This window comes from Lissotriton helveticus, chromosome 8 (genome assembly GCF_964261635.1).
Source record: "Lissotriton helveticus chromosome 8, aLisHel1.1, whole genome shotgun sequence".
NCBI classification, from domain to species: domain Eukaryota; kingdom Metazoa; phylum Chordata; class Amphibia; order Caudata; family Salamandridae; genus Lissotriton; species Lissotriton helveticus.
In genome coordinates this window covers 720,764,950-720,792,329 of record NC_136069.1, presented here as the reverse complement: position 1 = coordinate 720,792,329, position 27,380 = coordinate 720,764,950, and the positions used below count along the sequence as shown (strand labels likewise).

Sequence of the window (27,380 nt, the reverse complement as noted above, 5' to 3'; positions counted from 1 at the left end):
TTCCCTGGCATTGGAGAGGGAACTATCCTCAAGTATTTCTTTCTTGAGATCTGCTATTTCTGGGTAAGTTGTTTTACATATTCGATCGCTGTTTCCACCCCAAGCCAGTGCCTAGAGCAGTTGTTTGCGACATTGCTGAAACCCTCCCTGAATTTGGGAACGTCAATGAAGATAGCAGGTTCAATTCTTACCTGCAAACCCTTCGGAATGACACCTGCTTGGAGGTACTTGGTTAGTACATGCCCATGCAGGCGAGACCGAATGAGTTTCTTCTCCAGTCTTTCAAGTTTTGACAGTTTCTCGTTGAGACTGGCGTCAACAGATAGTCTATCTGAACCCAGCAGGAAGTTAGATACGCCCTAATTTTGTATGAGCTTGGTTATGTAATCCTCACTGTATGATAAAGATAGTCTATCTGAACCCAGCAGGAAGTTAGATACGCCCTAATCTTGTATGAGCTTGGTTATTTAATCCTCACTGTATGATAACGTTTCTTTGTCAGACATAGTGCACAGGTGTGTGATGTAGTACACCGTGTGGTGCAATGATCATACAGTCTTATACATTTTCAGTTAGAAAACAAACAATGAGAGTAAAAGCACCCTCACAGATAGTCACCTGAACCAATAACAGTTAAACAAATATGGGGTAACCCTGTGTCCCTCAGAACCTGGGTATGAATAAATAAACAAAAAGTGGTTCTGTCAGGTTTCAACCAATTGCTTTGAAGTGCACCTAATGTCGCACACCTATCAAAAATATAACTTTCCCATAAGTATCTCTACCACTTGAATAGAACAGACAAGAAAGGTCGTGACTCAAGAGTAGTAACTACTGTTTATGTCATATCTGAATTAAATTGTTTGTCAATATTTACACATGTAGTAGATTGCGGCTGTCAAAATACAATACAATACATAAAAAAGATGTGAAGTATGTGACAGTTGTGCTCTGTGCTCAATGAGTGTACAGTATATACAGAGTGATCAGGGTTTATATACATTGGAGAGGGGGGAACATGACGGTTTTGCCAGACAAGTATGTTAGACAAAATACTCTGTAGGTACAATTGTTTCCCTGGATGCTCAGAGCCTTGGTCAGTCTTGGTCTTATGCATTTGTCGATCTTTCAACCTGTGGTGTGCACCCCTCCACAAGGGACCAAAAACGATTGGAGAAGCCACCAGGGAGGCCTATCGTGTCCGGGTGCGGGTCGGTTCTTGAGCCCCTCAGCCAATTTATTGACCATTTCCTACAACCCTGGTTCATGGAGACGAAATCTTATGTGAGGGATACAACGCACATTATCCAGCTGTTAGAAGGCCAGGAGTTTGATACCCAAAGACAACTGCTTGTGACACTGGACTTCTCCTCGCTTTATACATTGAACCCGCAGGCTAAGGCCCTGGAAGTAGTACAATCTACACTGACAAGCGTCCTAGACCACATTGGATCCCAACTGATTTCCTGACGACCATGCTTGAAATTGCTAACATCTTCATGGACAACTACGAGGAAGCACATCTGTACAGCCATGACAATCCGTTCATCGAATCTATAACCCCATGGAAACATTACATAGATGACGTGCTAATGATTTGGTCAGGAACTAAGGATGAGCTCAAAGAATTTGAACAATGGCCAATCATAGAACAAGACACATTCAGTTCACCATGACCTACAATGATAAAGCTATAGACTTTCTGGACCTGACTATCCGAGTCGACAAAGGTGTACTGTACTGTGAACTCTACCGTAAACCCACAGAAAGAAACACACTTCTGAAATATGAATCAAATCACCCTCGCAACCTAAGGGACAACTTACCCTATGGGCAATACCTTAGACTTAGGGTGAATTGTATACGCAGGAATGACTACTTTAAGGAAACGCAGATCCTCAAAAAACACATTCAAGAGCGGGGGTATCCAATTGGTCTGCTGAAGCGCGCTAAGAAGCGTGCGCGGTATTGTCCCCGTGATGAATTGCTGCAACCCAAAGAAAAAAAAGACAAAGACTGAGAGCATTGTCTGTGTGACCACATTCAATACCAAAAGCAATAGCACAAAGAAGATTATCAAGAAATACTGGAACTTGGTCGCCAACAAGCTGAATGTCAATGAGAATCCCCTGTTTGCCTTCAAGAGAGGAAGGAATATCAGAGACAATGTTGTCAAAGCTTACCTGGAGCCACCCAAGTTACCCAGGGGCGTAACACAGGCCCCCGCAGGCCCCGCAGTGCGGGGGGGGGGGGGGGCTCTTGGTCCTGGGGGCCCCTCAGCAGGGGAGTGTTATAATAATGAGAATGGCCCGCCGCTCAGCCTCAGACACCGAGGCTAGGCATGCGCAGCTGTAGTGACGCACGCACGTTCACATTTTGCGCGCCATCAGCTGTGGTCTGCAGCAGGGTGGGGCAGGGTGGGTAATGCAGCGCACGCAGTGTAAACTGCACATGCAAGGGTACCAGCCGTCTGAGCCTGCCCCCCATGGACGCTACCGAAGCAGGCAGCCTGCAAGAAGCAACTCAGGTACACAAAACTTTCCTCTATTCATTCTGGCCTGGACTGCCGGAGGACTGCAGTGGGCTCACTAAGTGTGTGTGTTACGTAGCGCATTACAGCACACTTTTGTGAATCTGTTTTCTATTCTATTCTGCGTTGCATCGGTGCGAGTTCCGACATGCGTTGATGAAGCAGATCACAGATTCAATTGACCAGACGCATTGTGTATTTCTTTGTTTTGTAGCGCACTGGCTCGTGACGGAGGGCACTGCGCAGCACCGTTTTTTGCCACATGTTCAGGGGATTAGGCTGGGAGTAATTGTAATAAAGGATCCTGTTTGCTCGATGGAAAACAATGTCTACTTCTTTTTCTCACTGAGTTTTGCCAAGTTGTTCTGTAATGTCAGCAACATGCACGCACACACGCACTGCAGATCTGTGATCATGTGATCATTATTTTATCTGCTGGGCTGCTCTGTCTCGTCATCCTTTTGGTCAGGCAGCCAGCCTGCCACGGACTTTAGTAGAGTTGTTACCTTTGTCAAGTTAGAGCAGGGAGCACTAGTGTTAGTGCCCTTCCATTTCTGGTGCTCTGTAGCAGTTTCAAGAACTTCTTTGAGTTTCTTGTTGCTCAAATGGCTGTAATTTCTGATATGTACAAGTTTCCCTCGTCTTCATTGCACGATTTTTGCTCGAGAGAAAGTGTCACTAATAGTCCTTGAAATTTCACTGAAATGATGAAAATGTCACACATGGCAATCTAAAACCTTGGCAGCTATGTTTACACTTCCCTTACACGAAAAGTGCTAATATGGGCTGAGCGCGTCATAAACACAGAAGCTGCAGTGTCCTTACTGAGCTGCATCCATAAAAAAAGGTTATTAGTAGAAAGATGAAAAGCGTGGCGTCCACTGCAGACCTCTTCCCCTCACTGTTGAAGATATAGTTTTAAGAGGCATGCTTTCCTGAATTAAGTTGGAACAAAATGCGTTTCGTGAAAATGTAAAGACATTTTTATTCAGGAAATACTGAAGCGGGGAAGGGATTACATTGGCATCGAGGTGCTGTTTGTGCAGTTTGAAAAGTACTGTGAAATACAGCTGCATATTAATTTAAAGTAAGTGTGTGTCTGGGATTATATAAAGCGCACTGACACCCATAGGGTCTTGTGACAGTGTGCTTTATAGAAAGTGGCAAAGATAAATGTGTAACTTCTAGACCACTTCAGAAGAATGCTAAACTTAAACACCACGAGGCCTGCTGCACTAGATAGCTGGAGGCCTGCTGAACAGTGAAAGCCTAAAACTCGAGCTAACAGTCAGGCAGGCGTCTTGTGCACGCAGAATCTGAGCCATGGGGTTGATGCCAAATTTGAGGCTGGCTGCACACAGAGTTTGAGGCCTGGGAGCACTGTATGCAGACTGAAGCTTGCTACACACAGACGTCCAGCCGCATGTTGGCCGAGTCTGAGAGATGAAGCCTGAGGCATGCTATTTAAGAAGGTCTGCTGCACACAGCTATACCATACACACAGACGCAAGCCTCCTGCATACATACAGCACCACACGACTGCAGACTCTGTGGTACCCGCTGCCACACACAGAACGAACCTGCAGTCTATCATTCACAGATAGTAAGGCCTGCTGCCAAAAAGGCAGTGCAATAACGGCTGGACAGTTTGAGGCCTTCTCCACTCAGGGCTGAGACCTGATGCCTGCAGTGCTCCGAGTCAGGAAGAGATCAAGGGCACACCAAACTCAACGGTCACTAGTCTGTCTGCACAGCTGTGTCACTCATTTAATTTAATTTTAGAGGAGGGTGTTGGTGTAAGTTGTGATATTTATGTTTCCCTTGCTTTTTATCACTTGATTATGCTCCCGAGAAAGTGTCACTCATAGTTGCTTAATGTCACTCATAATTACACTGAAATTATGAAAATGTCACACTTAAGCAATCTGAAACCTTGGCAGCTATGCCCCCAGCAGCCCCCGTTTTCCAGCCTCCAGGGACCCCATCAGGGCTGTAGCGCACACAGCCAGCACTACACTCTCTCCTCTGCGTTGGTTGCACCAGTGGGTTGCCTCATAACAATCCTACCTCATAAAATTAAATGGTGTGTGCCATGTGCGGTGGGTGCAGGTGACCTCAGCTTCCAGGCCCAGAAGCAAGGGGGTTGAAGACAACTGCCTCGAGGCCAGAGACCTTTTGTATATTTACATACCTTTGTAAACTGGTTACCAAGGTTTAGTTTTTTTTCTGGTTCCAGTACCCCCTGGGCCCGCACTCTGCCTATTCCTTACATTTGTATTTTACATTTACTGCCGTAGTGTGAGAATGCATTTCATGGAAGGTAATATAAAGTAAGGTTGCCATAAGAAAAATGACAGCAATGTGTTGTTTAAAGAGATTGGAAAGACCTCGTCTTGACATTAAATAGCTTTATAAATAAAGTTTGTATTGATTTGTAATGTGACTTTCCTGTCTTTGCTCACTTTAATGATCAGTCATGGATCATTCAGGCAGCCCTAGAACACAATTAAAAGTGCTTTCTATTTATATTTGTTGTTCGAAGTATGAACAGATAGGTGCTGAAAATACAGCTTTAGGTGACTGCTTATTTTTGTCTCGTCTGGGACATCAAAATAATGAGATGGCAACCCTAATCATAAGACAGGAAGTTTGTTGGAGGATCAGCACATGATTAATTTCCTCAACCATCGATCCCTTATTAATGCCATAATAGCACTATTTTAACGTATATCTGAAACCCCTACGCCAGCGTCAATAACATGCTGAGTTACTTCAAGTGTCTCGGAATGCACCCTGCATTCAGACAACTCACTACTCATTCTCGCCTTTCACTTTTATGCTCAACCTGCAGTCACAGCAATCACATTGCACTCACTGATCACCATGTACTCCCACCATTCACCCGCTTACCCTGCACTCACAGTGATCACTCTTCACTCACAATGCAATTGCGTTGTTCACCGTGCCTGTACCTAACCCTGCAGTCACACGAGCACACTACTGGCCCTATGTCACACTTCACTCAGCTGTCCCACTCACTGCTCAATCTGCAAACTCACTTAAACAAGCCCATCACTAACCGTGCATTCTTTCCTCCCACTCTGCACTTACATCCGCACCCAAATTCATATGGTCACCTCACTCGCCCTGCAGTCACTCCTCTTAACCATCTCTCACACTGTTGCATCACTCACCGTGCACTCACATGGGCTCTCCAACCACCCACAAGGTGCATAGGGTTAATATGCATGCTACAAAAAACGTGTACCATGCAGATCACAGAACTGAGTGTGAATAAACTACGAGTAGAGCTATAAAAAATGAAATGTTTGTCAGAAAGGTGTTATAGAGAGATGAGGTGCATTGTTGGTGAGTGATAATGAGGGAATTCATGGAAAAGGAGGAGGGAGGGTGCTGCAAAAAAGACTGTCAGATACCAACCAGAGACTTTTTGCGCATGGGCAAAGTGAGCTCCGCCCCAGGGTCCCAGACTTTCAGGGGGCCCCTTGATAAAACCAGCTCTGTTCTGTAGAGTCTTGCCCTGATGTCATTAAATGATTCTTGAACAGATTGTTTTTTAAATAAAACTTTCCTTCGCTTTTTTTAAATATTTGTGATGTGTGGTTCGAGCAGGTCGGCGTGGCGTCGTTGGCTCAACACTATGTGTGGGAGGGTATACTCAGACGTGAGTCCCTTGCTCATTGCACCATCAGGATTCAAGCAAGCCGGGCCGAAGAAGGCTGTGATGCCAGAAACCGGTCCCCGGAAGCTTGTTTCCTTCCCAGTATAAGAATTGGCTTGGTAGTTTGGTTTGCCCTGTTCCCATCATGCACTGGGACAGGAACAGACTAATTTGCATATAGCCAGGTTCTGAGCTGGGATGGTGCAGTGAGCTAAAAAACGGTGATGGATTAAAACCATGATCTCTTGACTTGGTAAGAGTATTCTGCATCATTCAGAAGCTCTGTCCATCACCACCCCCCTTTTCCAAAATCGGTCGTTGGCTCAACATCCTGATACTGGGGATTGGGGAAAAATCATTAATCTCCCCGTGCCTAACAAAAAAGTATGTAGTTCTTTCCAGTGAGTCCCTGTGTATTTTGTTCCATCGTGGACTTTGCAAACTCACTATTAATCCTGTTAGTTAGTTCTCAAAGTTCATGATGAAATTAACTAAATACTTTTTTGTTAACACTCTGAAGTGCTTCAAAAAGTGTTAATGTTTATATAGCGGGAACGCGACCCGAACGTATTATCACAGCTGGCTTTAAATTAGCGTGCCAGTCAGTTCTTGACTTTGTGTGTATGAGGACTGGAGGTAGGACACTGACTGATACTGATTGTGTCCTCTGTGTATACTGACTGGCGCGCTCATGTAAAGCCAGCTGCGCTAATACTTCCGGGTCGCGTTCCCGCTATATAAAGATTAACACTTTTTGAAATGCAGAGTGACCACTGCTCTAGATTTTGTGGACAGAAAGTGAACAATACGTTAATCATAATATTTCTTCTTGAATGTTTCTGTTCAGTTGTTTGTTTAGTTGTTTGCCGTTTAAATAAAAAAAAATCTGTGAGGTTCTCTGCATTGTATCTTGAAGTCTGTTTGAAGCTCTGTGGTTATACTGAATAAGCAGCTACCATGTTGTTGGTATGTGACATGTCTTTATTAATGTAATAACTGCACTTTCACAATTGCTTTATTAACCTTCTTGCTTCTCACATTTGCTTGAAAATGCACCATTTATCCACTCTTTTTTCAAAATGTTCTCAGGGAGAGAACCTCCCCCCGAACCCTCCTTTAATGGTACCATTTTCAAACGTCACCAGCCACCACTGTTTGTCAGTCGAGTTTTTATGGAATTCCAGGTTTGGGTTAGGCTTTCAAAGTTTCATGTTGTTGTCCATTAATGTCAATTCTAATTCTGACCCTTCATAGTTATTCTTCAGCCATAGGCAGTTCCTGAGACAATAGGACCACTCTTTGGCATTGTTCTGATTGCTGCCGTTCCTGAGACAATAGGATCTCTCCTTGGCATTGTTCTTATTGCTGCAGTTCCTGAGACAACAGGATCGCTCCTTGGCATCGTTGTGATTGCTGCCTCAATTAAATAATCTGTGTTTGACATTATTGTTACAAATGGCAAAGCTTATATGGTAAGAGGGTTTCCTACGTTCTAATTAGAACTTTGAGAAAGACAATATAGAGGTATTTCATTTAAATGTTGAAGGTTTCAAATCGAAATATGCCATATTTTTGGGAGGTGGGGCAAAGTGGCAGGTGGTGGGCCGGGTCACCGGGGGGGGGGGCCCTCCATGTGTTTTGCAGGGGGGCCCCCTCAAGTTTCGTTACGCCACTGAAGTTACCTGACATGAGGAGCCAACTGGGGCTCCCACCAATAACTGGGCACTACAAATGTGGTGCATGCAAAGCGTGTCCTCTAACCATCAAGGGGGTTACATTCACACACAATGATCAGGTGCACAAACTACCAGTATTTTCCAATTGCAATAGCTCGAATGTGGTATACATCATCTTTTGCCCTTGCAATCTACCATACGTAGGGCAAACCACACAGAAGTTTAAGACCAGAATACTCCAACACATGAGTAGAGTCAGATTGCATGGTACAGAGATCATCAGATGGAGGGTAGTCGAGAAAGCCCGCAACCTAGAGGGGGTGCCATTTCCACTTTCCTGAACTACAAGGAGTGCAGATGTATTCACTCCTTTAATTCAGTGACTAATGGTCTCAACAAACACGAAAAGACTGCGACACAGATAGGCCAATTATAACCAGGTTGACCCCACCCCACTTAGTCCTCTAAGCGCGCTTGTGGCAAGACCTACGTTTGGCCACCACTGAACAAATGCTGTACAACACCATGGCCTCTGCATCACCCTTTTCACATAAGCTTGTGTACCCATTATGATGGAACAACTAATGTACATGACTTCATTGTGCTGTAAAGATTATACATGTTTTGAGTGCTGCTAGTGACCTTTGGATAATCACTAGTTTTCATGTACTCTCCAATACTGACATTATATGTGTTTGTCACTAGTACTCAATTGTTATTTAACGGTGTAAATGTCATGACGCTATGAATGACTTCACACCTACGACTAGGCATTAGAGCTAAGGATCAATTAGATACAGCATATGCAGATGCTTTTTGTACATGCCAGTACTCTACCGTTTTTACTGTAAATATCACGTAATTACATACACTTTGACTACCGCTAGTAACCAGTGGAACCTTTGATGTTCACCATCGCTAGTAACGAGTGGCTATTTGCTAGGCTTTCATGCATTTAATATTGTAGATATCTTGCAAGTTTAATTGTCTTTTGTGGTCGCTAGTAATAAGCATTGTGGTACCCGAGGGGCCAGCTCCTGATCCATACTCCAGTACTCAATTATTTTAATACCGCACATGTCAATCAACATCTACTGCCATGCACTAGGCATCAGAATCCATCAGTCATTTGGATTGATATGCCCTCTCGGAAATCGGTCCGACCCCCTCCCTTCGGTTCCCTAGCAACCGCTCTGGTGAGGCATGCACGCTAACGTGCTAGATCACACATGAGTCTCCCCACCGTTTGGAAACTCACTGACTTGATGCAGCGACCATGCAGGATTGATGCCTGCGTGTCCCCCACAATTCTACTTAATTAGGTGAGCATCCGCCATTTGTTTGAGACAGAGCACCCTGTACGGGTTTCTAAGTTCTTGAGCACCAGAACTTAGCGGCTTTGTATTCCTTATTTGCGCTCATGAATTAGACAGCACCAGCACTTAGCGGCTTCGAGAGCCTCGCTAGACCGTAACTGTGGCTAACCTTAAACCGCATATTCCATGTTTGCGCTCACGAAATTAGACACTCACGAATAAGATAATTTCGACTTGCATTGACCCACCCTTAATCAACACGATCGCTCTTGCCTGACATGTAACTAGACTGCACTACATTATTTAGATCGTAATACATACAACATTCGTGAACTCCACAATGTTTCACTTGTCGCGCCTAGACAATGGCACTAGACACGACCTGCACCATGGTCTTCATTTATAATGTTCACCATATTGAGAATCTCGTGCACCCATGGCAGCTGAGCATAACGCACTCAGCCATGCCCATGTTTGAACACTTGGGATGTTTTTCTTCGACCGTTCTAAACCATCGAGCGACCTGTGCTTGCGGTCACCAGTACCTGGTTCCAGGCACTTCTTAGACCAGTAGGCACAACGGCACTACAATCGCACTGCACACGGCAGGCGGGCGCGTTGTATCCAGTCACACTCTGTTTCTCACTTAACACAAGCACTAGGCATCACACCCTTCACCACACCGTTAGCCAGATACTTCAAACACAACCGCTGCCATAGTCACACACATGGTATCCACAGGCGGGACCTACCTCTGAAGCTTTTTCGGGTTTTCACCACAGCACTGAATCCATCATGTTTATCTTTGTAGAAATCACTACGCCAAGGCCCCCACTGATTCTACCGACAGTCGCCTGCCACACCAGCCAAGACGATGTCTGGCTGCCAGAAGGTGAGTCCCCCACCCTTCCCACGTATCATGTATCTCCCTTCAAATGACTAGGCCACATACCTTAATACCGCCTGTCTCCTATCCATAGGCTGTCTTTGTACAACCCCCCCTCGTCCTGATGAAGACCCACGTGACTACCTAACGAAGCACACCACGGGTTGAAACATCGACAATTGCATAAGGCCAAGACTGACCAAGGCTCTGCACACCCAGGGAAACAGATGTACCTACAGAGCCTTTTGTCTAACATACTTGTCTGGCTAAACTTTCATGTCCCCCCCCCCCACTCCAATGTATATAAACCCTGATCACCCTGTATATACTGTACACTCATTGAGCACAGAGCACAACTGTCACATACTTCACATCTTATGTATGTATTGTATTTTATTTTGACAGCCGTAATCTACTACATGTGTAAATATTGACGAATTATTTAATTCGGATATGACATAAACAGTAGTTACTACTCTTGAGTCACAACCTTTATTGTCTGTTCCATTCAGGTGGTTGAGATGCTTATGGGACAGTTATATTTTTCATAGTTTGTGACAACAGGTGCACTGCAAAGCAATTGGTTCAAACCCGACAGAACCAATTTTTGTTTATTTATTCATACCCCGGTTCTGAGGGACACAGGGTCACCCGACTTTTGTTTAACTGCTATGTATATATAGTTTTGTAAAATAAATTCATGATTTTTTTAATAGGCTATTCAAAAAAAGGGACAGGCCAGATAAAGAAGTGAGACTAAAGGCTTTAGTACTATTTTTATGTCTGACCTGTCCTGGTTTTTGCTTCTCAAATTCTGGTCACTCTATATTAAGGACACAGCGGCGTGGATTATGCTTGCTCCATCTTTGATACTTAAAACACAGCAGCCAATAAATCAAGCATTGGTAATGCATCTGTTTCGCCTATGTGATGAATAATATGTTGTTATCAATCACAGTCGGTGACGAAGGAAAGAACTCCTTGACAAGTATCACCAGAGTGAAGAGGTCACAGTTGTTAAATTGAGAGCTGGGGATAAGGAGCAGTTCTAGAGGGTGGGCCATGCCCCCCCAAGGAATACACTGGCCCACCCAAGGCCATTCAGAACTGAAAAACAAGAGTTTTTCACTTTAATGTTTATCAGGGGCGGGCAGCCCTGTGGGCTCTCCCTTATCATTTATTTGAATGATTATTAACCATTGACATAGGATCGGGGAGAGGTGTGAAGTCAGCAGAGTTTATTAGTTGCTATGATGCACAAATGACCAGCATAGATATCCTAAAAACTGATTATGATTCTGAGCTTATTGTATTGTATTTTTAAACGTCAATGCTTTGCAAAGTAAAAAGTTACCAAAGTTTTTTTTTTTAAACATGAAAAGCTGTAAAGTGTTCCTGTGTGGCAGCAGAAACATTTCTGCTGCTGCACATGAACAGGAGCATGCTGCAGTCATAAAGTTCTGCATCTTGAAGATCTGACAAGTAGCATCCCTCCCCTCCCCCAAAGCCGGAAGCACATCGGAGAAAGCAAAGTATGTAGCTCTTTGGGCACTGATTATTGTGTTAAAAATATCAAACACGGACAGATGCCAATACCTAAAATATCAAATCGATTGAATACTTTGTGGTTTTTTTGGCCAGTACCCACTCACCTTCATGGCCCACCCATGCTTCTCTACGGCCCTTCCAAAGAAAAAATTCTAGAGCCGGGCCTGCTGAGGATCCCGGTTCAAGTCTCAGCGGCACAACATCCTATGAGCCTCGGCAAATCACTTAACATCTCTGGGTTCTAAATTGTGCTGTATAAATCTGCTGCAAGACAAAAAAGCAGGAAGAGGCAAAATTTATGAAAAAATAGTTCCATCAAAGTGGATGTTAACAGTCTTTTGGCTACAGGAAACTGATAAGAGAAGCCGCCAAAGAATAAGAATTGGTAAATGCAGGAAAATATGATACAGCCAAAAGAAATGGAGGATAACTGAGTGGCAAGCATAGGAGCCAATGACAAGCCAGGAAAGAGAGCTCTTTAAAGTTTATATTAAAAACAATAGATTTCACAAGCACAGCGCAAGTGCTGTGCAGGCAAAACCTAAAAACAGTAAAACACAACTACATAGCCCATGAGGCTTTGAACCACGCTTCTTCAACAAACCACCAATAGAGTATAGGTATATCTTCCAAAATTAGAGGCACCATCTTTCCTGCCTCTTTCTTTGCGAAAAAGGCAGTCCAACAAATAAGCGAACCAAGTCCATAAAAAGGAGTGAAAGAATAGTTAAAGACGACCCTCACCCGAGAGTCGCCAAAGTCCAGAGAAAATCGACATTCAACAGGGAAAGGAGCTCCACAGCACTCCAACCAGATTCCTGAATGCAGTCCACAGGAAACAGCAACTTTCAGATGCATCAGTTTTTCTTCGATTCGGAGCCTGAAAACAAAAGCAAGAAATGAATCCAATCCCACAACCGTTACTGAATCACGAGGCCGGGAAAACATTAGCATTCTTTACATAACAGGCACTTTAAAGCTTTGATACCATACAGCTTACCTGTACCAACAGGTGGGATAATAGCCTCTGTGTCCTTAATAGAATCTAAAATTATTGTCGCAAAAGACTTGACATTTTTTTATTCTATGACAGGACATGAGTTTTGGATTATGCTGATCGAAGCAGACCAACCACAACAGCAGAACCATTTGCAATAGGTTTATATTTAAAAAAAACTTAAACATAGAATCAGATGACCAATCCACAGCAGAGAAAATATCCTCTAGCCTGGAGCCCAGTACAAATGCTTTGGACGCCATGGCTCCCCTAGCTGAATGAGCATCATATATGGAGACATCAATGACAGCTTCTGACATGATTATTGAGTATCAAGAGGAGAGAGAGGATTAGAGAACTAGTCCTTATCCCTAAATGTAATATGTATCATCAAGAAGAACTAGTCTGGGGGTACGTGATAATGAAGGAGATGTATGTTTTAAGCTGAAGAAAATAACTTTTCTTTTTCATGAAGCCCTCACTCACCAACCTAGTTGGTGGCATGCTTCATCATCGGGCCCACATGGTGACACCCAGTGTGTCCCTGGTGTGCTACTACGCCTGGTTTACAGAGGAGCAGGTATTCTTACTGAGTGTGCAGTGTGGTGGTGTGATAGTGACATTAAAAAGTGTACAGTGGTCCCATTACCAACAAGGTTTTCTTTAATGTTTGGGGCACTAGCAGCAATAAAAGCCAGGCAATGGATGTGGGTGGAGCGGTAATTAAGAGCTGCTACATCCAAAAGACGGTCTACATGTTTCAGCCAGGCCTTGGGTATATTCTGGCTTACCTCAGGACCTTATAGTGTGTGCGAAGTGCGAAATATAAACCTCGTTTGAGTGTTTAGATCGAAAATGTGTTGCATGCTCTAAGGTGCATTATGTGTAAGAGGGGAGATCCCTCTCAGGGCATTCCTGTGAAGGAAAACCATAACAAACAAAACAAAACAAACAGACATACAAATATTGTTGCAATTTTAGGCAGGATTGCTATAAATCACGTACACGTGGTGACCAGCAAGGACGTGGTAAAAACGGTGGTGTAATTTGCCGAAGTGGAGGCAAAACGTGGTACTACCGAGTTATGTGCTATTGTGTAAGACTAGGTGCTTAATGGTCAAAGGGTATGCTGTAATTCTTACACTAACGATTAGCAGGAAACGCCTCATGAGATTCCAGCAGGGGTTCTGGCTGTTAGATAAAATCTGGGAAGAGAAAAGGAAAGGCGGGCGACATGATGGCCGTGGTGAAGCGCTGAAAGTGAAAGGCTTACCCTTGTTGTAGCAGAAGAGCGGTTCAACGTACTACATCACAGCTCTGGACCAGTGTTGAGATCCATTCGTCTGCTTCGGATCTCTGTCGGTGAAGGCCTTGGTCTGTGAGGCGCTTATGTATCCCGTGATGGATGGTGGGAGCAGGTGTGCTCAATTCTCATTGCAGTCTGTTGACGAGACCGACATAGACAACAGGCTACGGAAGCCCTAGGTGTGGCCATGTAAGATGGCGTGCCGCATGTACGTCGGTCATCATGGCTACCGGGTAAACTATCCGGATTGTGGGTGTGGTAACTTGGCAGTGACGCGGGATGGATTGTACCCGGTCACGGGAATTAGCTATGTGTGTTTTCTTAAAACAGGAGGACTGAAATCAGTGGAGACATTGAGGCGCGGTACAGGTCAGGGAACTAGCTATGTTTGTTCTGTACATTCAGGATGACTGAAAGTAGCCGTAACATTGGGGCGTGGGAATCACATAGTGTTCGGTGCAGGTCTCTGTCAAGTGTCTATGGTGAGTGCACCATAGTGCCCCTATGAGCAGGGTGTCTTGGCAAGTATGAGGGTGGCCATGTATTAGTGGCGCGGGGTAAAATCATCCAGTCAGGGCGGGTAAGCAATGGAAAGTCAAAATAAAGAGTAAAGAAATAAGGGTAAAGAATAAAGAAAGGTGGAGCCCTCAGTTTAGGGGATGACTTGGGGAAAGTCCATAATCGTGACATGTGGGCACAAGGCACATCAAATGCATGTGAGGTTTTTCAAGCATCTGTGGGGAACATATCTATGGACTCATGTGTTCATTGTATGGAGGTTAACCAAGAATGTTGGTGACTCCGGTGTGTCGCACAATACATGTGGGTGGTTACTGATTAGTAGTTAAGGCTGTGCCAAGGAATCAAATCATTTAATCCATGGAGATGGGTGAATAGGTGGTAGATCCACTGTTGTTCTTTGTTGAGTAGGAATTTTTCATTGTTAATGTTATTGTGATCAAAGAGTTTGATCACCGTCCAGGACATCTCATTCGTGGTGTGCCCAAGTTGTAGGTAATGATCTGTCAGGCAACTGATGTTTTCTTGCACCGGATTGTGCTGCGATGTTCAACTATTCCGTTCCAGATTTTGCGTGTCATCATGCCTACATAGCTTAGGCTGCATGGACTTTCAATGAGATAAACCAGGTTTGTGGAATTACAGTTAGTGTGTTGTAACTGTTTCCAGGTGGTCCCAGGTTCAAGGTCAAGTACTTTGGGTGGTCGCGTGAGATGACACACGCTGCAATTGTTGCATGGGTAGTGGCCTGTGATGTTAGGAATGTCCCATGTGTTCCACGAACCTGGTAAGGACAGAACATTATTCACATCTCATGACTGAGAATATTGAGGCATTGGAGGGTTTGCCACCCTAATACCTTTTAACAACTTACACACCAGAGTATGTATACCTACCGGCTTGCCATCAAAGAGTTTGTGACCAGCAGACAAAGGCAGACCTGAAATTATTTACTGACCTGTAACATAATTCAGACTCGGGACATTCAGAAAGAAATTTTGAAAACCTCTTTCAATTCACACTTCACAGCCTCCTGTTGAAGGCACCAACCCCTCCGTTGAAGGCACCAACCCACCCATCTCTTCCATGCAGAAGAATATCGTTTGCGGGTGGAAGGATCCAAGCCTGCTGTATAAAAGCTTCAGCCACCAATGAAATGCCCTCAACTTGGACATGTCTCCTGATGATTTCCAAGCCTTAAGAGTTAACTGGCCTGAAGGAGAAGAGGATGCGGGGTGCCTAGTGGATCCAAGAGAAGTTGCAGTAATTCAGGAAGAAGCATGGGAAGGGCTATGGACATTCTGCCAGAACCGTTATTTTCTTGGAAAGGCATAAGTGCCAAAACGTCCTGGCTATGTCCACGAGGAGGCAAGTTTTGGTACCCCCCAATCAATTGATAGTGAACTGTGGATACATTGTCAATCTGTCGGAGGATACATCAACTGCTGTTTACAGGACAAGGGACGTTATGGCAAAGGAGGCTGCCAGTAACTCTAAACAGTTTTTATGTGAAGTTGCAGTTCTTCAGATGACCATCGACTGCTGGTAGAAAAATCTATGCATCTTCCTCCCTAGGTGCAGTGACTGACGTCGGATTCGATATCAATGTCGAGGGTTGTTCCAAACATAGCCTTGCCATTCCAGGCGTCCATTTGTAGGAGCCCCCACTGAAGTTACTCTGGGTTTCGGTGGACACCATATGGTCATAACTGAAACCCTGTTGTAGATAATGAGTCTTCAAGCATTGAGGAGCCCAGTAGTGCAAAGGACCTGGGAACACTGCTTTATTTGAAGATGCTAGCAATCCCACAATCCGAGCCAGAGATCCCAAAAATACAATTTGTTTGGATTAGACCTCAACTCCTAATTCATGTATTTCACTTTCAGAGTTGGAAGCAGTAAATTGGGCCTTGACGAAATCCACCTGAAACCCCAAAATTCTACCTGCTGCAAAGCGGTCATCATGGATTTTAGGGAGTTGATCACAAACCCAGCTCCTGGAGCAGAGACACTGCCCAAAACAGGTGTGTCAGCAGTTGATTTGTGTCCTGTGCTAAGAGCATCATGTCATCTAGATAGACGATCATACAAACCCCCATCTCCCCAGGCGTACCACCACAGGTTTCAGGAGTTTGGTGAACACCCTAGATTGATGCTGACGAGAGACCGACGGAAAGTGACCGGTACTCGTACACTGACCTCTCCTGCAGAATTGAAGATACCTTCTGTGAGAGGGATAAATGGGAACTGAAAGATAGGCTTCTTTGAGATCGAGATGTACCATCCAATCTCCTTCCTGAAGCAGATCCCTCTGCAGATGGATACCCTCCATCTTGAAAAGATAATAAACCATCAAAGGGTTGAATTCCTTAAGGTTGAGAACCAGCCTCTGACCTCCACCCTTCTGAACCAGCAAAAACTTGCAGCTAAAACCTTGTGGAGGAGGGGACGCTGGGGCAATGGCATGTTTTGACAAAAGCTTTAGAATTTCAGAATCTATAAAAGACATGTCTTGCGAGGAAAAAATGAGAGGTGGGGGAAGAGAGGGTTGAACCTGAGTGTGAGACAATTCTTTGCAGTAGCCCATAACTGTATCTAACACCCAACAATCGGATGAGATCTAGGCCCAGTTGTGAAGTAAATGGAGTAACCTGTTCCCCAGAGTAAGAGTTGAAAGAGAAGAAGGACTTGTTACCTGTAGACTGGTTGTCGAGGCTTGATAACCCCTGTTGATGCCTCTGTTAAAATAACCTCAGTTGACCCTGGACTTGGTAGGGTAGAAGCCTGCTTGGACTGGGTCTTGATCACAGCTTTTGCATCTGGTATTGAAACCTCGTGGAGGACCTTGTTGGTTGAAGCGGCCGATCAAGCGTCCTCGGTCACGACTGGCCCGGCCAAAAAGGGAGTTGAACACCCTCTTCATTTATTTTGAACTAAACTATCTGGTCATCGTCAATCGGTGTGTATTCAAATTCTCAAATTGAATTCAATCAGCCCTAGCCAATATAAGTAAAACATTTTGTTTGCATCTTAAAAGCTCCTAAAAGTTCAAATGGAGCTCAAGAATAACTTACAGTTTAACATCCCTGTTTCCACTCCAGAAAGGAAGATTCAGTAATTGTCATCTTTTAAACTGTTCCACCCCCTAGTCACTTCTGCAAATTATTGAATTTGTATATGCTATGACCCAATCCCTGGAAACACAATAAAAGCATGTGCCCAAACCTTAGCCCTACTCAGTCTGAGTGGTGTTAATTCATCCTTAGAAGAAGTCATGCCTTCTCCATCCTTGAATTTGGTTAAATAAGTACTCCATTCAGGCAACCACCCCCAATCCCACCAGATCTCATAACCAGCTCAATTAAGGATCCTGTTTCACTACAAATTCTCATGCCTCGGACAGCAGCCTTCCAAACTCCTTCCAATCTGCTCTCTCTGCTCCAATTAAGTACAAACTGCTACTCTGCATGTATGTGAAAATATATGAAGTTTTCTTGAGAGTGAGGTTTGCCTACGAACCCTACTGAATCTTTCATCAGCGTTTGACAGCATCAACCTTTAGACTCTGCTTAACAATTTGCAGCATGGAGAACACAGGGCAAAGTACTGAACTGGTTCCCTTAACTCCTATCATTTAGATCTGAGTTTGTAAAAATATATTTGTTTAGATAACTCTCTTTACTTTTTATGTGCTATATAACCAAATACTTCATCCATTGCTGAACCTTTTTCAAGCCCTACATAGATCCTTGAAGTGCACTGCTGCAAGATGACAATGACTTTTCATGCATCAGTATGCAGAAGATACACAATTATATCTTCACGTCTTAAATGCTTTTGATATTCAACCCTAAACATCCTCTTCAGCAAACTGATAAACTGGATGTCCCCTTTTCCTTGAAATATGACCTCACAAATTCTGAATTTCTTCTTGTGAATGATTACATAAATTGCTTCGCGACATTTCTTCTGTTAAGGCTACATTAAGGACTCTGCTCGCTTTTTGTTGAAATCTGGCCAATATATTGGTTGTTGCCAGTCTTCACCTGTAAGGAGGTGTTTTACCCTGCAAGGGGAGGGTGTAAGAAACTGGCTCTATGTATACTACACCAAAGTGAGGTATAGTGTGTATAGAGTCCAAGTGTCCCCAGAGGTAGGCAAAGGTTAAAGTTAGATAGAACCTTACTCTCTAATAGTGGTAGCTTGGTCGAGCAGTAAGGCAGTATCAGAGGACAGTGTTAAGCATTTGATGTACACACTCAGTCAGCAAATGAATTCACACATTCAAGAACTGAACTCTAGGCCAATTGTGTTTGAATAAAAATATACTGTTATGTTATGTTAAATGAAACTTATAGAGCGCACTGACACCGGGGGTTTCTTGGCGCTGAGTGACAGAGTGAGGTCTGAGGGGACAGAGTTAGCCTAATGAGGGGAAGAGGAGGGTTTTAAGCAGTTTCCTGAAATGAAGAAGGGTAGGGCTGGATTTGATGAGAGAGGGAAAGGGTTCCAGAAAGCAGGGGCTAGGTGGGCAAAGCGACGGCCACCGAATTTCTTGGTTTTGGCTATGGGGGCGACTAACAGATGGAGATGGGCTGATCGGAGGTTGCGCGTAGGTCGGTGTGGGGTGATGAGTGTGTTCAGAAAGACGGGGCTAGTGCAGTGGAGAGCTTTGAACGTAAGGCAACCCAATTTGAAGGCCGCCCTTTGTTCTATGGGCAACCAGTGGAGTCTATGGAGCAAGGGTTTTGCCGATTGCCACTTGGGAGTTTTGTAGATGAGGCGGGCCGCCTGGTTCTGTACTACCTGAAGGCGACGTGACAATGATTGCGGGAGTCCATAGTAGAGGGATTTGGAGAAGTCCAGGCGGGATAATACCAGAGAGAGGATAACCTGGACCAGTGCGGCATACGGCAGTAGGCGGCTGACTTTACGGATTTTCCGAAGCTGGTGCATACAAGAGGGGATCACAGCGCTCACTTGGGCTTTGAGGGAGAGCTCGGCATCGATGATCACACCCAGACTTTTCACCGATTTAACCGAGACTGGGGGAGGGCCTAGCTCAATGGGCCAGAACTGCGGGCCCCAGTGGGCAGGGCTGGATCCAGGGAGGAGAAGCTCGGTTTTCCCTGGATTTAATTTTAGTTGGTTGTAATTCATCCACTGTTGGATGTGGATCATGGCGGCATGGAAGTTGCTGACGGGATTAGGGGAGTGAAGTGGGAAGACGATCTGCAAGTCATCCGCGTAGTTGTACACTGTGATGTCCCAGTTCTGAAGTGCGTGAATCAAAGGCCGGAGGTAAAGGTTGAACAATAGGGGCGAGAGGGAGGAACCTTGGGGGACTCCACAGGTCGTAGGGGTTTTGTCCGCTGTGTATGGGCCGAGGCGGACGGCTTGTGTTCTTCCAGTCAGGAAGGATTCAATCCATTTAAGGGCGGGACCCTGGATGCCTGCCTGTCCGACACGGTGGAGAAGAATGTTGTGGTCCACCGTGTCGAACGCGGCCGACAGATCCAGGAGTACGAGGGCTTGGGGGATCCCAATACTGTTGTTTATTTTTAGAACCAAGCAAGCCTGGTACGGGTAAGCATTAAATACTTTTCAGTAAGAAGTTACTGGATACGGAACAGTTTGGAAATGCAATAGAAATTGTACTTTGTTTGATTTACAGGGGAGCAATAATATGCAACACTAAGCAAATACAGTACATTGAAATGAATTGGCTTTTTCAGTAAATTGCAGGTAAGTTACTTTTTACGTTACTTTTCTAACTCAGTGCTGGACACCTAGATTCAGCACTGGGACATTTCCTAGAAACAGGTATGTAATTACGTTTTGGTTATTTGCATGATTTTTAAAGAATATTTTCAGTTTTCAAAACTCCACACTTAGAAACTTTTTGGAGAAAAAGTGTCAATGTTATCCTATGGAGGGAAAACAGGTTAATGGTTCTCAGGTAAGTAATCAACTGTGGGAGTTACGGTTCTGGGGTTAGACTCAGGGGTCTCCCAAGGTCAGTGATGCACTGTTGTTGCACCCTCAGTGGCACTAGGGCGGCCGGGTGCAGAATGTTGAGGCCCAATGTTATCCTACGGAGAATAGAGGGTTACTGGTTGGCGGCTGCTGGCAAGCAGGCCACGAGGTTATGGGAGCAAAGCTCCTAGGGTTTAGCTCAGGGCAAGTTGGGGACCAAAGTAGCACCAAAGGTGCACCCTGAGCGGCACTAGGGCGACCGTGTGTAGGGTGCTGTTTTGAGGTTGATGCCCTGTTGTTTTCAATGGAGAACCACCTGGACAAAGAATTACTGCAGGCTCAGGGACGAGGATCTTTCAGGTGCGACCACCACTTCGAGGGGTACGTTGGGATGATGAGTGTTGGTTAGGCACCATTGGTTTGGGCACACAAGCCCGTGGGGCGTCGGGTGTAGTGGTGCTTTGGACGTCGGATTTTCTTACCCACTTTGGTCGCGGTAGGGGGGGTCCTCTGAATTGAGAATGCAGGCGTCGTCTGGAGGCGTGAGGCAAGTTAGGGGTCACCGGATCTCGGGTCAGGATCGCCAGGGGGACCTCCTCATGGTGTTTTTCCACTTGAGCACGGGCCGGGTTCGGCGGGTGCAGAGTGGGCTGGATTCGCTGTTTCTGGCTGGCACCAGAAGCTGCAGTTTGAACAAGTCCAGTGTTCACTGGAGAATCAGTCTCTGAAGTGAAGGCAGGCAGGTCCTCCCGGGATTTCGAGGTTGCTGGCTGAAGGACACACCGGGATTTCACAGGAGCAGGTTCGAGGGAAGATAGGCCTGGAGGGCTGGGCCCAAGTCAGTGGGCGTCGTCCTCTTGTTAGTTCTTCACGGCTCTTCGCCTTTCTTCTTATTGTCTTTTCTTGTTGTTGTTGGATCTGAGGAAGGAAGGTTCAGGGTGCCCCCTAAATACTAAATTTAGGAGCATTACAGGTAGGTAAAGGGCATGGACCAAAATGGCGGGGACTCAAGGTTGTGCTTCACCTCGCCTCCCCCACCTAAGGGGTGGAGTTGGCAGAGGTGGGCACACCTCCTTTGTATTTCCTGCCGGTTCTGCCACCCAAAGTGGGAGATAGAAGCAGTGGGGACCAGTTGCTGAAAGCAGCAAATGGTCTGGAGAGGCTCACAAAGGCGGCATGCCTTTGAAGCTTCTCCTCCGTGAACCCTGCCCATCCTGGGGAGGAGGCTTGGCACCTCGTCCCAGGATGTGCATTGTTTCAGGCCCCCGAGAACAGCAAGCTCTCGACTAGGGGTCCAGAAACATATCTGGTGGGGGCAGCCTAAGCAGCCACTCAGTCAGGTCACTAGGAGTTGGTCGAGTTTCAGGGGGCATCTCTAAGATGCCCTCCGTTGTGCATTTTACATTAAATCCCACACTGGCATCAGTATGGGTTTAATGTGCTGAGAAGTTTGATACCAAACTTCCCAGTCTTTAGTGTAGCCATTATGGTGCTGTGTGTTTGTAATGACAAACTTCCATCACCATAAACTCTTAATGGCAGCACAGCACTTACAGTGCCCAGGAATGGATTTGGGCACTGTAGGGGTACAGGGCTCATGCACCTGTAACCTCACCACTGGCATAGGGCACCCAGCTAGTGGGGTGACTGATGTATGCCAAGGCAGTGGTTTGTGGACATGGCACACAGGAATGTGTGCCATGTCGACTCTTCACTTTGTTCTGCACCAAGACAGGCAGCCTGCAAAGGCAGTGTGTGAGTGTCAGGGCACAGGGCCTCTAAGGGTGGCACAATGAGTGCTGCAGCCCTTAGAGACCTTCTCTGGTCACAGTGCCCTGGATACATGTGGTACCATTTACCGGGGCTGACATGTGGCCAGAGATGTCAATTGGGTTAGTTTTGGGGAAAGAACACAGGCCCTGGGAACCTGATTAGCAGGGACCCAGGGCACACCAAGAAAAAGTGCATCAGTAGTCTGGCAAAATGTGGGGGGTTACTTTAACAGAAACCCACTTTCCTACAGAGGGGAATGACCCTTAAATGGACTGATTAGAGGAGACATAAACCTCTCCCATCTAAGACCCATCAGATGGGAGCTTCGTTCTATGGAGTGTGGCAGAGAAAGACAGAGACAAGGGGCAGTGGAGAAGGAGCCTGTAATAAGTGTAACAGTAGCCGAAGGTAAGTTGATTGAGTAGGTTTATTAAGTCTTCAGTACAATATTAGAAGAAGAATCAGGTCTTTAGTACTAGAATAAGAAAGCCCCATCAGGAGCAGCTCTCCTGCTGCTCAGCCCAATCTCCCAATTGTCATACATCCACCAGGCATCACCACATTCTATCATTACATCACCCAATCCAACATTCCACCCTTCATCCACACTGGCTGAGCAGCAAGACAGGTAAGTGAGGAAGATACATAGCATCCAAACCAGAATACCACACCACCTTCCCCCTTAAAGGAACGCAAACAAATGAATAATGCAAAGACAGAGCACGGTCATTGTAAAATTGAGACTAACAATACATCCATAACTGAATCCATTAATAAACAATCCCTAAATGAATCCATTAATGAACAAGGAATGGAAGAATTCATGACCACCTCTTCCCCCTTTTTAAATCAAATAAAGAAATGCGATTGTTAAACAAGTGTTTCAATACATAATGTACTCAAATCCATTTAAAGCGAATACCAGAAATAGATTTCTAAGTCACCAACAGGGCACACTAGTTGGCCAGACCAGTATGTAGATGGTGACAGAGAAGAAAACTATTTCAAAAGGAATGGTAAAAATAAAAAGTACAAGAGGTACTCTTCACTAAAATAAATACATAGGTAGTAAGTCACTCACAGGTACCATGTGAAAGTGAAAACACCTATAGAAAATTATACCTAATAGCTATTGCAAAACATACTTAACTAAATAAAAATTCCAACGAAGAAACGTGGACTAAGTACTGTAAATTTAATAACATGTCGCGATCATGTAGGTGACTAATCCATGGCAGAAACTTAAGTAAAAATGGAAAGCCACATGCAAAGTACTATAATAAAATTAACAAGCATAAAACAAGGGTGACAAAACCAAGGGCACTAAAGTGAAGAAAAAAAGGTCACATGCTCATATGCTAACGAATAGCACGTAAATTAAATTAATATGATGCACTAAAGGTCAGAATGCCAGTAGGCAATATCTTAATTAATAAAAGCTCCCCTACTGAAATTCATAAGAAAACATTGTGAACAACTATCTTACACAGTTAAGTAATATTCACTGAAAATGTAGGTGATGTATCCTTGTTTAAGAGGAACACAGAACACAGGCTATCAAATGTATATTTCAAAACAGTAGAACAATTACCTTTAGTATACAAAAATAACATTATGTAGTATTAAACATGCTGTGGAAAAGTAAATTTTGCCATGTTCTGTGTCCCTACGCCTCATCCATCATATGTTATGTGTGCATGACCAATATGCATATGTTATTCCCCACGTCCGATTAATGACGCAATTACAGTTGTGTCCACCTCTAGTATGCCAGTTTCCAGTCCTCGTGAATACTACGAATATCAGGCCTATGTAAAGCTACGTTGCCACGTTTCCCAGTGTGCACGTTATTTCATTATAAAGTCCCCGTTTCCAGGCCTCAAAAGGGCCTGGACATCAGATTCAGCTCCTGTCTCCTGAAGCCTCGCTGAGGAGCGATACAGCCCCCACCTGTATCCTCGACCTTTCACTTACTTCCTGCCTCGCAGTGCCCGGTGCAGCTTGGCTCTGCCTCTGAGTCTGCCAAATGTATGTTATAGTTCCAGTTATCAGTTCAGTCCTCCTTCTCTGCATTCCTAAGCTACTGAACTGCATCAATAGTTTCCGTCATTGTCTAGCCTTCTCGTCTCCACGTTAGAGAAATACTGCATTTAATGGTCATTTAATATTCCTCATCACGCACTACATGTAGAATAATGCATGGTCCAGTCTCAGAATCAAGTTAGCCTTTCCCTTCATGACTTCTAGTTTATATCAACATGTTCCCTAAACATCAGATACTAGATAGGATTTAGGTACATGTCGCTCCGACCCTCCAGACTTTAGTCTCTGCTCCTAGCACAGAGTTCATAGCCCCCAGCTTCTCCTAGTGATACGTCATTGCCAGTTTGCGCGCACCACCAGGTTAGAGGTCCCGGCTCCTTAGGTAGCCCCCTCCTATGTTTCCACCCATTCATGACATATTCTGTTACGTTTGCACCACATGTCTATGTATACGCCCAGTTACACCTACTTTTACTGTTATCTTTCGCGACTGCTACGCGTCACGCCTTCTGCTCCACCCACTGTTACGCCTACTGCAATGTAATGCTATGTGTTTGCGTTATGTATATAAGTTCATGTATTGTTATTAAACGTTAGCGCGCTCATCCCAGACCCAGCCCCGGCAGCTGCCGGGCCACTCTAGCCCTGCCATTCTGTTCCTATGCAGGTTGTCCTGATCCTGTCCTTATGCTGTAATAAAACCTGCAGAAACTCCTACTACCTCGAATCTTGACTCTTATTTATTGAGCTATCTGTTATGATATATGCCTAGTCAAAAATAGGGTATTATTTATTTATTTACCACATAATGGCGCCCGAACAGGGACTTGCCCTTTCCCCACGCGTCGGTGAAGCCACGCCGACCCCCTGACCCTCTGCAGCCGTGACGGAACCATACCGGCCACGTGCAGATATTTCTGCTTCAAGTATCCCTCAGGCCCACGGAGGAGACGGAGGAGGCGGTCCAGCATCCAAACGAGACGGTGGAGGAACGCGGCGAGTCCCGACCAGAGCCCAAGCCGAGAGTCCAAGGTCCGAGGTATCCGGAGGCCCACCCGTAACTGAAGCCCGAAGTCCGTCCGTCGTCGTAGCAGTCCAGTCCGATCCGAGGCCTTCCGTTCCGTGCTGCCCGGTGAGTACCATTACTGGGGTAGTATCTAGACAGGGTCAGTCTAAATTGACTCCTGGTCCGTGGGTTGGTGGTACCCAGACTCACAAACGAAGTGTTCACCTAGGTGGATACGGGTCTTGATGCGTCCCTTTATGGGACCGGTATGTTCCGTACTGTTTCAGCAGTGCATCCAGTAACTCTAGTCTGTTCCGTTCTCGAGAAATTCTGTTCTGTTTCTGTTCTCAGTATTTTCAGGTAGTATTCTGTTCGAACTGTTATTTATAATGTTCTTTATGTATTTTAATGTTGTGGTATGAGTGCGACGTGATTTCGTGTTTTCATTGTGTATTGTATTTTGTCCAGATTACAGTTCAGTCATGCCTATATTTTCCAAGTTACGTCAGTTAAAAACTAGAAAGGGTCTGCTGGAAGCAGCAGTTCCTGTCCCGCCGAGGGACAGTCCAGGTCATTTTATGTATCAGAAACATGGCATAAGCGCCATATTGTATCTAGATTTATGGGTAGAGTATACCAAACAGTTAGAAGAAAAGTATAGATGGCCCGTATCGGGTACATGGGATGCCGAATGTATCATGCGAGTAGAAGAAGCATTATGGAAAAAGAAAGCCAGACAGTCACAGAAAGATGCCATCGAGTTATGGCGTAAAGAAGCGCATAGAAGAACCGAAAAGGAAGTCAGAAAGTCAGAGTTAAGTAGAGAATCCCAAGAACGAGCCCAAGAAAGAGAATTAATCGAGATAGGTGAACCAGTCAAAGCCGAACAGTTAGACAGACAGAGGCATGCCCTCATTAAGGGTATGTATCCTCTTCTTGCTGAGGGCTTGCCGAAAGCGACCCCGGAGGCATCCAGTAATTTCCCGCCACCATTAGTTCCGACCAAGCTACGTCACAAACAGACCGCAGCTGATATTTTTATTTCGTCCTATTTGGACGACACAGTCCCAGAATATACAAATCCTGTTCGCGCTCCGCCAGTCCCTGTAAATCAGGCACTTCCCGCTCCTCCAGACACCGGAGTACCTGTTACGGTACCCCCGGTCCAGCCCGCCATACAAGTCCAGCCTACATTTCCATTTCCCACTCTGCCAGGACGTAGAGCCTCAGTAGAGGACTCCAGTTTAGGGGCCGCAGGAGGAGGTCCTCCTCAAACCCCGCCGCCACACAAGCGTTTAACGTTAGCCGAATTACATGCACAAGCATTACAGCGTACGCCTAGGTATCAGTCTGTTGCAGAAATAAGAAAATCCCTTGCCGAATGTGTCTATGATCCAGTCCCAGGCGAGGATAATATGGTTCTATATTCGTTCCGCGTAAGAAAGGTGGCCGAGTATCTAGTCACCTTACCGAATATGAAAGAAGATCTAGACAGAATATATCGTTTCATCCGTACAGGGGATGATCCAGAAAGTATTAGTGATGCCATGTCTCAAAGGAAAGCCGAGACCCAGCTCATGATATTAAAGTTTCTGATTAATTGTCTAATAAGAGAACAAGATTACCCGTCTAAAGATTCTGCCGAAATGAGAATCCTGACAAGGTGGAGTGATAATATAGCCGAGGGTAAGCACAAGACCGTCGGTGCTATGGAGAGTATGTATAAGAAAATCCGTAGAGAGATAATAAAGATACACGAACAGCGTAAAGCAGCACAAGTAAGTGAGAAAGAAAGTATCTCTGATCCTGAAGAGGAAGAGGACGAGAATACCGCCAGAATAGCGTATGTAGGAAAATCTAGATTTCCAGATCGCCATTTACGCCTAGAACCCAAGTCTATTTTCCATCATCCAGCACCAGAACAAGGTTCCCTAGAACAAGTATTTCAAGCTACCGATCACATTCTGAAATCACGAATCGGTTACAGTGAATTAAGTACCATGCATGAACAAGAACTAGTCCGATCAGCCGTCCGATGGATTACTGATTCTACCACTTTTCCAGACGAAATAGTGGCACAAATGTTTCTGAAACTGCCCCCAGCCGAGCAGCGGCTGGTGGG

General features: G+C 45.1%; 1 protein-coding gene across 1 annotated transcript in view; it reads right to left on the bottom strand.

The window, feature by feature from the left end:
- Positions 1-27,380, bottom strand: part of LOC144773794 (uncharacterized) — a 49,387-nt gene that overhangs the window by 8,739 nt on the left and 13,268 nt on the right. The window lies entirely within an intron of this gene.